General features: G+C 44.2%; 1 protein-coding gene across 2 annotated transcripts in view; it reads left to right on the top strand.

Annotated features, from left to right (window-relative positions):
• The window catches only part of GALNT7 (polypeptide N-acetylgalactosaminyltransferase 7), a 101,236-nt gene that overhangs the window by 53,336 nt on the left and 33,680 nt on the right, over window positions 1–14,220 (top strand). The window lies entirely within an intron of this gene.

Here is a 14,220-nt window from a genome sequence, read left to right as displayed (position 1 = left end):
AAATCAAACTATACCCTTGAATAGTTTGACAATTTATTTTTTTACTTTTTTGAGATAGAGTCTCACTCTGTCACCCTGGGTACAGTGTTGTGGTCTCAGCTTAGCTCATAGCAACCTCAAACTCCTGGGTTCAAGCAATCCTCCTGCCTCAGCTTCCCCAGTAGCTGAGACTACAGACATCTGCCACCATGCCTGGCTAGTTTTTCTATTTGTAGTAGAAATGGGGTCTGACTCTTGCTCAGGCTGGTCTCAAACTCCTGAGCTCAAGCACTCCCAGAGTGCTGGGACTACGGGTGTGAGCCCAGGTTCCTGGCCTGACAATTTTCTAATAGCAAAACTTCCTTGACGTGTTGATTTTCCCTATCAGAGCAAGCTGCTTATCTTGTGGAACAATAGTTAATGATGGCCCTGCTCTGAGTGTCTCATGTAATTACCCAGGTTTATGTTTCCTTTATTTTTTTTCTTCACTACTGTAACTGGGGATTGAAACACTTGAGTATGTGCAAAAGGAACACCCAGACAGGAGAAACTGTGACCTAAATGTTCCAGTTCTTTTCACATAGTATGGGTTTCTAGCTCTTAACTTTATTGGATGGACACTGATATTTGAAAGAACCCAAAGCTTTTCTCTTTCGGGTATTCAACAACTGGCCCTATTACTGTAGGATCTAAATAGCTTTCATTTGCGTGCACACAGCATGAATTCACTGCTGTTAAAAACACTGAAAGTCTGGGCGGCGCCTGTGGCTCAAGGAGTAGGGCGCAGGTCCCATATGTAGTAGGCGGTGGGTTCAAATCCAGCCCCGGCTAAAAACCAAAAAAAAAAAAAAAAACACTGAAAGTCTATTCCTGATAATGTACTGTCAGTGTCATTTTCATCTTAAAAGGTCAGCACAGTGGGTACACACACACCCACCTGTAGCCACATACATGCACACACACACGTGCATTTGCCAATATTGTCATGACCACTAAGCAAAATTCCATGTCAATATAGGGCTACTGAGCAGACTTTGGGTGTTCATATACATGTGTTGGTAAGTGAGAAGAGATTAACGGAATATACAACGAACATCAGAGTGGCACTACCACTGTGTGGTGATGACCTGGTTAGAGTGCAATGGCATCATAGCTCACAGCAACCTCAAACTCCTGGGCTCAAGCCATCTTCCTGCCTTAGCCTCCCCAGTGGCTGGGGAGGTGCCTGCCACCATTCCCGGCTAACTTTTCTATTTTTGATAGAGACGAGCTCTTGCTCTTGCTCAGGCTCCTCTCAAACTCCTGAGCTCAAGGGATCCTCCCGCCTTGGCTTCCCAGAGTGGATTATAGGCGTGAGCCTCTGTGCCCAGCCTCTAACTTCGTATATGGAGAATAGTTAGAGCATCTTAAGGGGCTGTGCTAGGGTTGCCAGATTTAGCAAATAAAAATACAAGACACCTCATTAAATTTGAGTTTCAGATAAATCATGAAAAAAATTTAGTATATGCATATCTCAGATTTTCACAGAATGTACTTTTAAAAATGCAGGTATATCTGAAACCCAAATTTAACTAGGTGCCCTGAGTCACAGGAAGGAGGGCAGTGGTCACAGAGGTAGGACTGCCACGGGAGTGCCTTGTGGGCCTGTGGCAAGACTGTAGTCTCTGGCCCAGAGTAGACTGACTGGTGGCCTTGGCACTGCGGTGGAGGAGAAGGGACTTCCTGCCGTCTGCTGGGGCTTCCCCTGAGTTATTGAGGTCTCGAAGCCACCCTGCGGGAGAGCTCCTACCTATGTGTGCAAAGTCTGCAGCCTGGAGCTTTCCCTTCATTGTAATTACCCAGCAAAATGGCAGAGCCATGATGCACCTCTGGTGGCTCTGTGCGAAAGGCCCTCACTTTGCACCACAGCTAACATGTGTCTCTTCCCGGGGGGTTGTACCTCAGGGCAGGTGCTGCACCAGAGGGTGAGCTCAGAGGAGTGGAAATGCAGATCTTAACACAGAGATATTTATTTTAAAAGATGTCATTTAAAACACCAATAAGCGTGTCAATTATAGCTAACTTTGAAATACGTTAAGAAAATCAAATGCTGGACAAACTTAGAGCAGTACACAGGATTGAGACAACTTCTGTGCCTCTGTCTCCCCAGCCATCCCAGTCAGTCTGTCAGCGAGGTCTCTGGTCTCTACCACCAAAATGACACGATGACAACAGGCCTCACACGCCCTTCCTCACCCTCCTCCTTGGCAGGGACACACTGTGGTGTGGCCGGAGTTGGCAGCTTTGGCATCTGTTTATCCTTCCTCTGTCACTCATGAGGATGAGCCACCTACAAAGCTTGGACACTATGCTCTGGGCGGCCTGTCCGGCTGTGACACCTGACTCTGCGGTTGGCTTGTCCATTTGTTCTTGTGGCTGCTTCTGAGATGTGTGTTCTGTACCTGAGGAGCAGGAAGGAGCCCTGGTGTGACTCATGCTTCTCTGTGTGTGACGGCTCTGGGTCACATCCACAGGCTGAGTCACTTTACTGGCTGTTGGTTGCTTGTTAAAAGAAGTGAGTAACAGGATTTTGAGTGAGCTGGAGGCACACTTCTTTCTGAAATACTTGAGCCAAGTATGACTTCATCTGACTTCACACTTGTTTCTATAAAAAACAAATAGGATTTTCTTCACAGTCCATCAGGTACTGAGTATGTCTGATTACACAAGGCGCCAGCCAGCCAGGGGACACAGCAGTGAGAAAACACTCTCCCTGCCTTCAGAGGGCCTGCCCTTTACCCCAGGGAGAAAGGAGAGAATGTCAGGGGACGAGAGCTGTCAGGAAAGCTGAAGCAAGATAGTCTGGTTCCGAGGAGTGAAAGATCGGGTCTGGCTACCGGAGAGTGTCACACTAGTAGGGGTATCTGGAATGGATTAGGGGTGAAGAACTATTAAAGGGTTAGTGGCGTGACTGGGAACTTCAGTGGGGTTTAGAGAACCAGGAAAAAGAGACCCCATATAAGAGAACAAGAGTTAGAATCAGGGGGCTTTTGACCCAGTAGAAGGAGGAATCAGAGATGTCAACGGAAAGGGCGTGTGTAGGACCCACCTACTCCGCCCGGAGCTCCTTCACCTCTGTGGTTTCAGGATTAGTCTGTTTCTAGGAAAAAGTAGAAAGTTCTATTTGGGGATGTTTGATTTTATTCTAAAAAAAATTGGCATTTTATCTCCTTTATTGTGAACTGATGCAAACACATGGAAATTATTCTTGCCCTTTTCCTGCCCCAGAAGGCAGACAGTCAGAGGTAGAAGTATGTAATAGCAAGCTATTTCATTTCAAAGGAATTAAATATTTTGACTTGTAGAGCAAATCCATCTGCTTCTGATATTTAACCTTTTTTCCCACCTACACACACACACACACACACACACGTTTTACATTTGTTTCATGGAAAACTGTCTTAGTTGCATTTACAAAGTGAAATAATAGACGTAAGGGTGCTTTGAAAATTCTGAGAGCTACATAGATGTTAATATGATTGTTACCATCTTTCTTAAGTTCATCTATGGTAAAAAGGTTTTTAAAAAAGATATTTTGTATTTATACTTAACACTTTAGACACCAGATAATTCTATTCTTACCTGCTGGTGAAATAAATATTTATTTTTATACTCTTAATTTTACTCAAGGTGAATTGCGGCTGTGAGCTTTCCTTATGCTCTGTTCATGTTAAGGGCTGTCTCTAGAATCTAACAAGTTGTTTATGACATACTGTTGTATAAAATGGTGGCTATTTTTAAAACTTTGATTTGGTTGAAATGCTATACCTTTCCTTTTTGGTTTGTATATGTCATGACCCACAGATTTCAAACTAAAACCTTAAAGCCACTCATAAGAGGTTAAAACAAATATTTAGAATAATATATAAATCATATGTACACTTATATATGCAAATCACGAATATGCACATGTATTTCAGTACTTTACCAGCATTTTTATCATCAGGATCTATGCTGGTTCTATTTGACTATCCAGCCTTCACCCATGACAGTTTTTAAGCACATGATCTTTTTTGTCTTCAGATTGAAAGTGGTTTCAGATGACCCACGATGGACGAAGGACATGTTGCTTCTTTCAGTCTAAAAATACAATTTCTAACTGGCCCCCAAACTTTTATTCCTCTTGGAAAGTGAGGGTACTTTGTGAGTTCAGGGTGTTTCCAAATCAACTTCTAAAATAAACAGTGTTCTGATGCCTCGTTTCTTCTTAATCTCGTAGCCACCAGAGACACGCAAAACACATACAGAGACACATGTGCAGATTGCTCTTTGGAATTTTCTCAATGATGGAGGCAGAGCTGATTTTTGTGTAAAATCCTGGCTAATAACTGGGGTGTATTTAGGCAAACTGAAATTATTATAGAGACAACTCCAGTTTTCACAGCAATTTTGAGGGGTACCATGTTCATGGAGGGACGCTACAAAAACTGGACATTGGGGTAGTGTGTTGTGCTAAGCTGCCATCTGCAGAGTGGCAGAAGTCTTGCACTGCTATGCCTCCAGAGTGCTCTCCTCCCTTACTAGGGTCCTGGGAAGGCTCACGTCCCTTGCTGGAGTCATTCCTCTCCTGCTCACACTTTGTTTGCTTGGGAGGACTTCCCACTGCCTGGTTCTTGTCCAAGTTGCTCTATCAAGATGGGACTTAGCTTCATTTCCCCTCCCTCCAACCCCTGCCACTGAGGTTACAAATCTTGATAAAATGTTTATAAACTCATATCCCACTTACTGCCTTTTTTTCTTGGTCCTAGATTTTTGTTCAAAAATCTAGAACAAGTTCCTTGAAGAATAGTTTGAAAAATATTTATCGTGGCCCCACTAGATACTCCATGACATCCCACCCCAGTGACAGACCATTTCAGGAAAAACATGACACATTTTCTTTCCTTCAAAGTAAGTTTCCTTCCAATCAGAGACACTGACATGGAGTTAAAGGATGTTTTTAGGGCCGAGCATGGTGGCTTGTACTAGTAATCCCAGCTATTCAGGAGGCTGAGGCAGGAGGAGCCCTTGAACTCAGGAGTTCCCAGACCAGCCTGAGCAATAGTGAAACCCTGTCTCACTAGAAAAACTAGCTAGGTGTGGTGACCAATACCTGGAGTCCCAGGTACTCGGGATGATGAGGCAGGAGGATAGCCCAGGAGTTTGAGGCTACCATGAGCTATGTTGACATCAGGGCACGCTACCCAGGGTGACAGAGTGAGACTCAGTCTCAAAAAAAAGGGATGTTTCTTGTGCTCTTTCCTTCTTCTAGAATGTCTCAGTTTTGCAGCTAGCAGTCTTTTAAAGTGTCTAGCCATTGTCCTCTGCTGAGTGTATCGTGGCCAGTGGGACACAAGCCCTGTCCCTCTGTGGGTCAGCAGCTCAGACTGTCAGATGCAGCCAGAACGGCTGGGGACAGCCTGTGCACGGTGGGATGTGTGCAGGGCTCTTGCGTTTGGTAAATGGGGAACTGGTGCTGGTTCGGTGTAGAGGTCGTCCTCTAGTGTCCTCTCTAGTGCCCATGCTTGGTAGTGATGGGCGGTGGGGGTGACGGGGCGAGTCACTCATGGAGAGACAGCCACACACGTGAAGGCCTTCAGGGGAAAGTGTCTGTTCTGTAGGCGTCTCTCTTTTGTGCTGAACATGGAGACATTAGTGGTTTCAGGACTCATGGCGCTTGCCACTGGGTTAGACTGTCTGGGGAGGCAGCAGACATGCCCAGGGCACCGCCGGAGACATTGATTGAGGAAGAATGGCTATCCTCTGGTGACACTGTTAATGCCGGGGAAATTGCTTGGTATTAGAAGTGAAAGTCTCCAAAGACACACAAGAGGGAAAACACAAGTTCCTGGGTCTCAAGGTTAAGAGCAGGTACGATGTCATATAATGCAGCCGTCAATGAGGGAGTAACTGGGCTGATTTGTAGGGCTCTCGTCCCAAGTCCTACACCTGTTTTTACTCTGAATACTTTTTGGGCAAAACAGAGGGTTCACCAGGAATATATATTAATACGTGGCACTGTCATAGAAGCACCAGTATTGCATCTAAAGGACAGTCAGAGCCAAACCTTGGGCATGGGTCATAGTGTGACCACAGACCTGTCAGAAAGGAGGAGCAAGGGGAGAGATTTTCCATACTTAAGATGAATAATTTTGGCCGAGCAGGGTGGCTCCAGCCTGTAATCCCAGCACTCTGGGAGGCTATGGCAGGTGGATTGCTTGAGTTCAGGAGTTCAAGACTAGCTCAAGCACAAGTGAGCTCCTGTCTCTACTAAAAATCAAACTACCTGGGCATTGTGGTGGGCACCTATCTATAGTCCCAGCCACTTGGGAGGCTGAAGCAAGAGGACTGCTTGAGCCCAGGAGTTTGAGGTTGCTGTGAGCTATGATGCCACAGCACTCTACCTAGGGTGACAGATTGAGACTCTGTCTCAAGAAAAATAGAAATAAAATACACAAAAAGGAAGAACAGCTCTCAGTGAACAGGAGTCACATGGGGCCACACACCTAAAAAGAGCCCAGCAGTTCAGAGTAAGGGCCCGCTCCCTGTGATAGGCTGCAAAAACCCCAGAGGCTGCCTCATGCTGTTCACATTTACACCTGTGGACCTTAGCCTCTGGAACATCTGGAAGAGGACCCGGGTTGGAGAGAAGACACTCTACTCTGTAAACATAATGGAGCCAAGAGCCAGGAGCCAGGTCAGTGGCATTTAGGGACCCATTTCCTGGAATCCCAGAGTGAGACTCTGACATTACTCCCTCATCATTGTCACCTGTGAGGATAATCTGTGGTGGCTCTCCCTGAGGTAAGGGCGGGTGGCTGGAGAGAGCTGGATTATTTTTTTTTCTTCAGGAAGGATTGTGGAAGTTATCATATGAATATTGCATTGTATAACTTCTTGAATGCACTTTTAGGTAAGTCAATTATCTTTGCTCATTTTCAGCTCAACATGTAGAAGATGCACTTGGTATATTATAAATAGAATGGTTCTTTTCATCGTTGCAATCCATAAGGTGAAGGCGCTAAAGAGTAAAAGGAGCCACAGCCAAGCTAATTGGTTACATGAATTAAAAGTTTGGAAATAATGTAATTTAATTACATTCAGTAATCTTTTAGTGTATCACTGGAAAACTGCTGATAGCTTTGCCTTCCTTTTCGCTTGAGTCCTGGGAGAGATCCCACTCTTCAAAATATAGCCAATGTGTAGGATGAAAATCACATTTTTGAGAACTTGGTAACTTGGAGTGAACGCCTGCCATTTTAATTACATGGAAATATCCCTGCATTCTCCAGTAGAAAGTCTCCAGGGGCAAATGAAGAACCAGGATAAAGAGCCCTGGAGAAAGATCTGAGAATCTAAACACCCCTGGAAATACACAGCTGTCACTTTACAGCAGAGAGTTGTAAAGTTTTCAGGAAAAGAATGTGAAGACCACAATTTTCATCACCTTATTTTGAGACAAGAGCTCTCCTCTAGACCCCAAACCTGCTGAGCCGCAAGCTCATCTTTCTGTTCACAAAAACACCACCAAATTCTCAATTAAGACCAAAACACTTTTTAATATCAAGAATTTAAATAAACACGAGTCCTATAGACATTTAAGACAGATGAATAAAGCAAGATTTTCATAAAATCAGGCCCCTTTTATGTGTTTAAAAATTATTGAGAGCCCCCACTTATCAAGCTTTTGTTTATGTGGATTAATGATCAACATTTGCCATGTTGAACTGGAAGATAGAAAATTTTAATTGTCTGCTAATTGACTTAAAAATGATAAATTCTGGGCGGCACCTGTGGCTCACTGGGTAGGGCGTCAGCCCCATATACCGAGGGTGGTGGGTTCAAACCCGGTCCCAGCCAAACTGCAACAAAAAAATAGCTGGGTGTTGTGGTGGGAGCCTGTAGTCCCAGCTACTCAGGAGGCTGAGGCAAGAGAATCACTTGAGCCCAAGAATTTGAGGTTGCTGTGAGCTGTGATGCCATATCACTCTACCAAGGATGACAAAGTGAGACTGTCTCTAAAAAATAATAATAAAATAAAAATAAAAATGATAAATTCATTACATGTTAACATTTTGTGCAGATTAAATTTGTCCAAACAAAAAAATTTTACTTGTGGCTCTGTCTTGATAATCATCCTACTATTGAGTACAAATGAAAATGTGTATACATAGGAATGTTTTTAAAATGTGCCCTTGGTGCTCAGGCCAGCAAAGCCAGTGACGGTTGAATATGAGAGTTTATTCTGATTCTGCTAGTGCGGTGGTGCTCTGGTTCTCAAGAAAGCCCAAATGCAATAGTTTTTATGAAAAGTGGTATCGGGATTAGTTCTCCTGCCTGGGGGTTTGCTGTTTACAGAGCTGCCTGAATATTGTTCTATTCACTTGTAATTGTCTGACATAACAATTTTATTTATGAACATTTTGGGGAAAAGGAAGGAAATGCGTATGTTTAATAGGCAATTTAAAAGAATAAAGGAAAAATCACCTGTAATACAATCACCTAGGTAGTATTTTTTTTTTTTTTTTTAAGAAGAGGTCAGTCTTTAAAAAGACTGACGGGTATAGTGGCTGATGCCTATAATCCCAGCACTCTGGGAGGCTGAGGCAGGTGGATTGCCTGAGCTCAGGGGTTCAAGACCAGCCTGAGCAAGAGTGAGAACCTGTCTGTACTGAAAATAGAAAAACTAGCTGAGTGTGGTGGTGGGCACCTGGAGTCCCAGCTATTTGGGAGGCTGAGACAGGAGGATTGCTTGAGACCAAGAGTTTGAGGTTGCTGTGAGCTGTGATGCTACAGCACTCTACCCAGGGTGACAAGTGAGACTGTTTCAAAAAAACAAACAAACCTATGTATTTCCTCATTTTGCTGTTAACATTAATTAATATCAATCAATGTTTGAGGGTTTGGCAAGTAGATATAATATAACCTGTCAGATATTATACAATATCGGTAATATCTAACAACTCCCAACAACTGGGAGATTACTTGCTGACCCCAGCTTCAAGTTATGCAGCTGTTGTCAGTGTGCACCTGTTCTTCAGCCAGTGAACGTGCTTCTAGAATGGATGTCCTCCGATAGCTCCTGTGATCAGGCAGCATCGAGAAGGCACACATGATCACTCACTGGAAATGTGGAATAGGAGATGACTCAATCAACATTTTAAGGAATGTTTGTAAAGTGTGATTTTCAAATTTGTGTTGAACTTAAATTCCCAACTTGTTCCCTGAACAACTGTTTTTACTGACTTGCACTTTGGTACGATGCCACTGATCTCCATAGAAGCCTTCATGAAAAACAGCCCAGCAAAACTCATTCCGCCTTTACCATAAAGAGGCCCCCTATTAAAATATCTATCTATTTATTTATATATGTATGTACGTGTGTGTGTGTGTTTCCCATCTGATCTTTACACCAAGAATATTGCTTTTCTTCTGAACAACTGATTTTCTCTCTAGAAAATTCAAGCCCAATTGTGGCTCACTGGTAGAGAGTACCCAGCCCAGCTCAGGGTGGACTTGGTCGCTGTATTCATCGTGACCACAGGAGCCCTTGATCCTCTGATACACACTTTTAAAGACCTCATTCTTAATTCCTCCTCCTTTTTTTTCTTTTATCTGTCTATTTTTTCCCCTCCTATTTTTTTTTTTTTAAGACAGTCTCACTCTGCTGCCTAGGCTAGAGTGCCAGGGTGTCAGCCTAGCTCATAGCAACCTCATGCAATCCTCCTGCCTCAGCCTTCCAAATAGCTGGGACTATGGGCACCCACCACCATGCTCAGTAGTTTTTCGATTTTTAGTAGAGATAAAGTCTCACTCTTGCTCAGGCTGGTCTTGAACTCCCGAGTTCAAGCCATCTACCTGGCTCAGCTTCCCAGAGGGCTGGGATCACAGGTGTAAGTCACCCCACCTAGCCTCCCCTCCTGTTTTTAGCTATTGTGATACTGTTTCATTTTGCCCAGAGTCCTTTGTGGAATAAGGCACAGCATGAATTATAAGTAAGTCAGAGGCGCAAACCTTCATTTTTCTCGTGCTGTCATGGTGTCTGCCTGCATGCCTGGTGCCCAAAGCTGATCCCTAACTTCTGTTGTTTCACCTCAAAATATTGGTGTTTGACAAGCTGATACTTCTGTAACACAGAATGTGGTATGTGAGCTCGTGTTTGACACAAGAGCCCAATATAGCCATAAACATATGGCTCACACTGTGAAATGTTCTTTTTTCCTTTCCCAGGGAGTTTGGAAGAAACGCATAAGAACATATGTCCATTCCCAGGACTACTTGCCAGATTTTTTTTTCTTACATTGTGGTTTGAGATTTCAAATAATTAACTGAGCACATCTGTCTGAATGTGTTTTCCTTTTCAAAAAAAGACCATTTGAAAACAGCTACCCAAAAGATGCAGTTGAGTGTTCTTCGCTTTCCTTGACACATTTAGTACCCTAGCCCTTAAAATTGGGCAGAAATCCTGCAAGCTCTGGGCAGTCATTTTGTTAGTGGCCGTGCATTTCTCTGGATGGGTTGAGAGTACAGAATTCGTTTTCATGTTTGTTTTTTAAGCACGTGTTTGTGTTTAATTCTTAGCCCACCTGTGGTTTACAGAAAGAACCTTGAAGTTAGAGTCAAAGGATTCGTTTCTAAATCTTGCTTGTCATTGTGTGGCTTTGAGCAGGTCAGTTTCCTTATGGATAAAATTAAATAATAACAATGATGCCTACTCTCTCTTCCTCACTGGCTGCTGTAGAAACTCAGATGAGCTAATATGTATGAAAGTGCGCTAGAAACAAGAGCTTCAAGAAGAGCATTTCCCCAGTCCAGAATAAAATGAGATCACAGTTAACTAACAGCAAAATCTACATATATTTGGCTCAAAGCCTACTGAGTCTGCAGGAATTGCAGTTCCCCAGACTTTACACCACTATTCTGGGAGTCGGCTGAGGATGCTGGATGCCTGTTTTGGGCGAGAATCCTGTTGGATCCCTTCTGGGAGCGGGTGTCCTCCTCTCTCTGACTCCCTGCAGTGGTCTCTCCAGGCCACCCCCTGATGCCACCAGCGTCAGCAGTCCCCTGTCACCACTCTCAGTGTCGGACACCTGTGACGCCCTCAGCTGTGTCTTCTCCTGGTTGGGTCTTTTGGGGGGGAAAACACTCCAAACATGTTTTGTTTCTTTTTTCCTCTGTCTCTGTTTTCACACAACTATGGGCCCAATGGTGGGGCTCTTCCCCACCACACACCGGTGGACACCAGCTGACGACCTGTAATTGAATTCCAACACTCTGCCTGGATGTGGCATCAGGTCCCATGGGGAGGGAGAGGCCCAAACTGCCCTCTCCCCACTGATTCCAGGTGCAGCCCACAGAACTCTGGGAAGCTCATTCACCGGTTTATTATAGAGGATGTCACAGAATAAGATGAAGAGGTGTGTAGGGCAAAGGACAGGGGCTTCCAAGGCCACTCCCTCCAGGAAGCTACATGTGTGCAGCTGTTCAGAACCTCCCCAAATCCAGTCTTTCCTGTTTTTTTTAAAGCCCTCATTACACAGGCATGATTGACATAACCATTGGATGAACTTGACCTTCAACCTCAGACTATTAAGTTCATAACCTCATCCTAGAAAAAGTGCTACTTACTGCTGAATATCACTGCAGTAATCCTCTAGATCCTCCCCTTGGGAAGCTGTGCGCTGTCGCCAGCACCCAGGCTACACATCAAAGCACTTTTGGAACTCTTTTTCTGGAATGGCCACTAGACCTGTCATCATATGAAGTCAGACAATTATGTTCTCAAACTTGTCCTAGAAAAAGTGCTATATACCACATGCTGAGTGTCACTGCACTCACCAGGCAGCCAAGGGGAGGACCTTGAAGGTGACAACTATGGTGGTATTAAGCAGTGAGCTATGCAGCACTTTTTCTAGTACGAGTATGTGAACTTAACTACCTGACCTTGTACATGAAAACGCTGTTTTAATACCATAACCTCTGATGATTAGCTTTGCTGACATTTTTATCTCACAGATGAGAAGGAAAAATGAGTTTCCTTATCATAGACTTACCTTTGACGTTTAAGGAAGGTGCTACTGATAAGAACATTGGGGAAAAGTAACTAGGTCATCCTAAGAATCCTAGCACTCTGGGAGGCCAAGGTGGGTAGAATGCTTGAGCTCAGGAGTTTGAGACCCATCTGAGCAAGAGCGAGACCTCATCTCTACTAAAAGTAGGAAAACTAGCCGGATGTGGTGGCAGGCGCCGGTAGTCCGGGCTACTCAGGAGGCTGAGGCAGGAGGATCACCTGGGCCCAAGAGTTTGAGGTTGCTGCAAACTATGACTCCATGGCACTCTAACCAGGGGGGATAGAGTGAGACTGTATCTCAAAAATGAAACAAAACAAAATAAAACAATGGCCATCAAGAAAGATTTCCAATAATCTCAAATTGTAAGAGTCAATAGGTAGATACATCAATTGATTAAAAGCTTGTGGAAAGCTCTAAGTTTAATTACATGAAGGCATATACATAATAAACAAAAATTTCCAAAAGTCTCAAGAGAAGCATGTTAGACACGGATGACTTGCCCAGAAACAAATCTGTTTAACTATAATAGTTTAAGCTATAAATGTGAGGGGAGGGTGGTGAGCTCCTAATTAAAAGGATGTCAGAGTGGCTCATAGACCCAAGGACCAGAAGTGGGTGTGACAGCCGTGGGTGTGACATTCCTTCCAAAGCAGGAATTGGAAGCTGGAAATTGAAAAGTCAAGAACAAAAGTGCCACATCTTCTCTGAGAATTCACGAACTCCACCTCTGCCTGGCCCTGTCCTTGCAAAGCTAGAACCTGACAGAAACCAACTGGTTTCTGATGCTCAGAGTTGGGAGGGGGGGACCCTTGAGTGGCCCAGCTCAGACAACTTTCACTTCCCCTCCCTGCTCCTGGCCCCAGGGTGACATCCTAGGGTGTCTTCTACTCAGGAACATCACTTTGAGGAAATTCCCAGAGAAGGACGCCTGCACAGGGCTGAGGGAAAGGGCAGCTTCAGAAAAGCAGGAGATATTCCAGATACACATTCCAAGGGTGTCTGTAAAAAGTAACCAGAAAAATATTTTTTTAAATGTTTTAAAAATCTGCTTGGAGCAAAATAATGAAAAAAGCTAAGTGTAGGCAGATTATTAAGGCACAGTATATGATTTTTAACTTATGAGAAAAAATACACATGTGCAGTTGTTTTTCGTTTCCTTCTGACCTATCTGCAGAGGTGATTTCCATATTGAAAGCTTAAGAGGGCATGAGCTTTGCTGAGGCCCTTTCAAGCCTTTTATGACATCAGACATTAAGGAATTTGCCAGATGGGGTAGAGAGGAAGTGCTGTCAGTAACCCAGAGGTATTGGGAGGAAAGGAGAGATTTTAGGAAACTTGGGGGAGGGGTACTATTGGCTTCTATTGTCCAAGGAGGGGAGAGAAAAAAATTGATTCTGGAAATTTGATGTTGATGCCCAGTGAGATGCTAATGCAGATCATTTAGGGATACTTAAAAAATAGTTGTTAAAAAGTAGCCATTGATGGCTTGGTGCTTGTAGCTCAGCCGCTAGGGCACCACCCACATACACTGGAGCTGGCAGATGGAATCCAGCTGGGGCCTGCCAAACAACAATGACAATTACAACCAAAAAATAGCTAGGCGTTGTGGCAGGCGCCTGTAGTCCCAGCTACTTGGGAGGCTGAGGCAAGAGAATCTCTTGAGCCCAAGAGTTTTAATGTTGCTGTGAGCTGTGATGCTACAGCACTCTACCCAGGGTGACATGTGAGACTCTGTCTCAAAAAAATAAAAAGCCATTGAATGGCGGTGCCTGTAGCTCAGTGGGTAGGTGTACGTGCCGACCACGTACACCAATGTAGGCAGGTTCAAAGCTAGCCCGGGCCTACTAAACAACAATGACAACAGCAATGAAAAATAGCTAGGCCTTGTGGGAGGCATCTGTAGTCCCAGCTACTTTGGAGGCTGAGGCAAGAGTATCACTTGAGCCCAAGAGTTTCAGCTTGCTGTGAGCTGTGACACTGTGGCACTCCACTGAGGGCGATAAAGTGAGACTGTCTCAAAGAAAAAAAAAAGTAGCTAGTGGGACTCAGCACCTGTAGCACAGTTGTTATGGAGCCAGCCACATACACCGAGGCTGCCAAGTTCAAACACAGCTCAGGCCTGTCAAACAACAATGGCAACAGCAACAAAAAA

Source organism: Nycticebus coucang, chromosome 1 (genome assembly GCF_027406575.1).
Source record: "Nycticebus coucang isolate mNycCou1 chromosome 1, mNycCou1.pri, whole genome shotgun sequence".
In the NCBI taxonomy this organism is placed as follows: Eukaryota; Metazoa; Chordata; class Mammalia; order Primates; family Lorisidae; genus Nycticebus; species Nycticebus coucang.
This window is presented reverse-complemented; position numbering and strand designations above follow the sequence as displayed.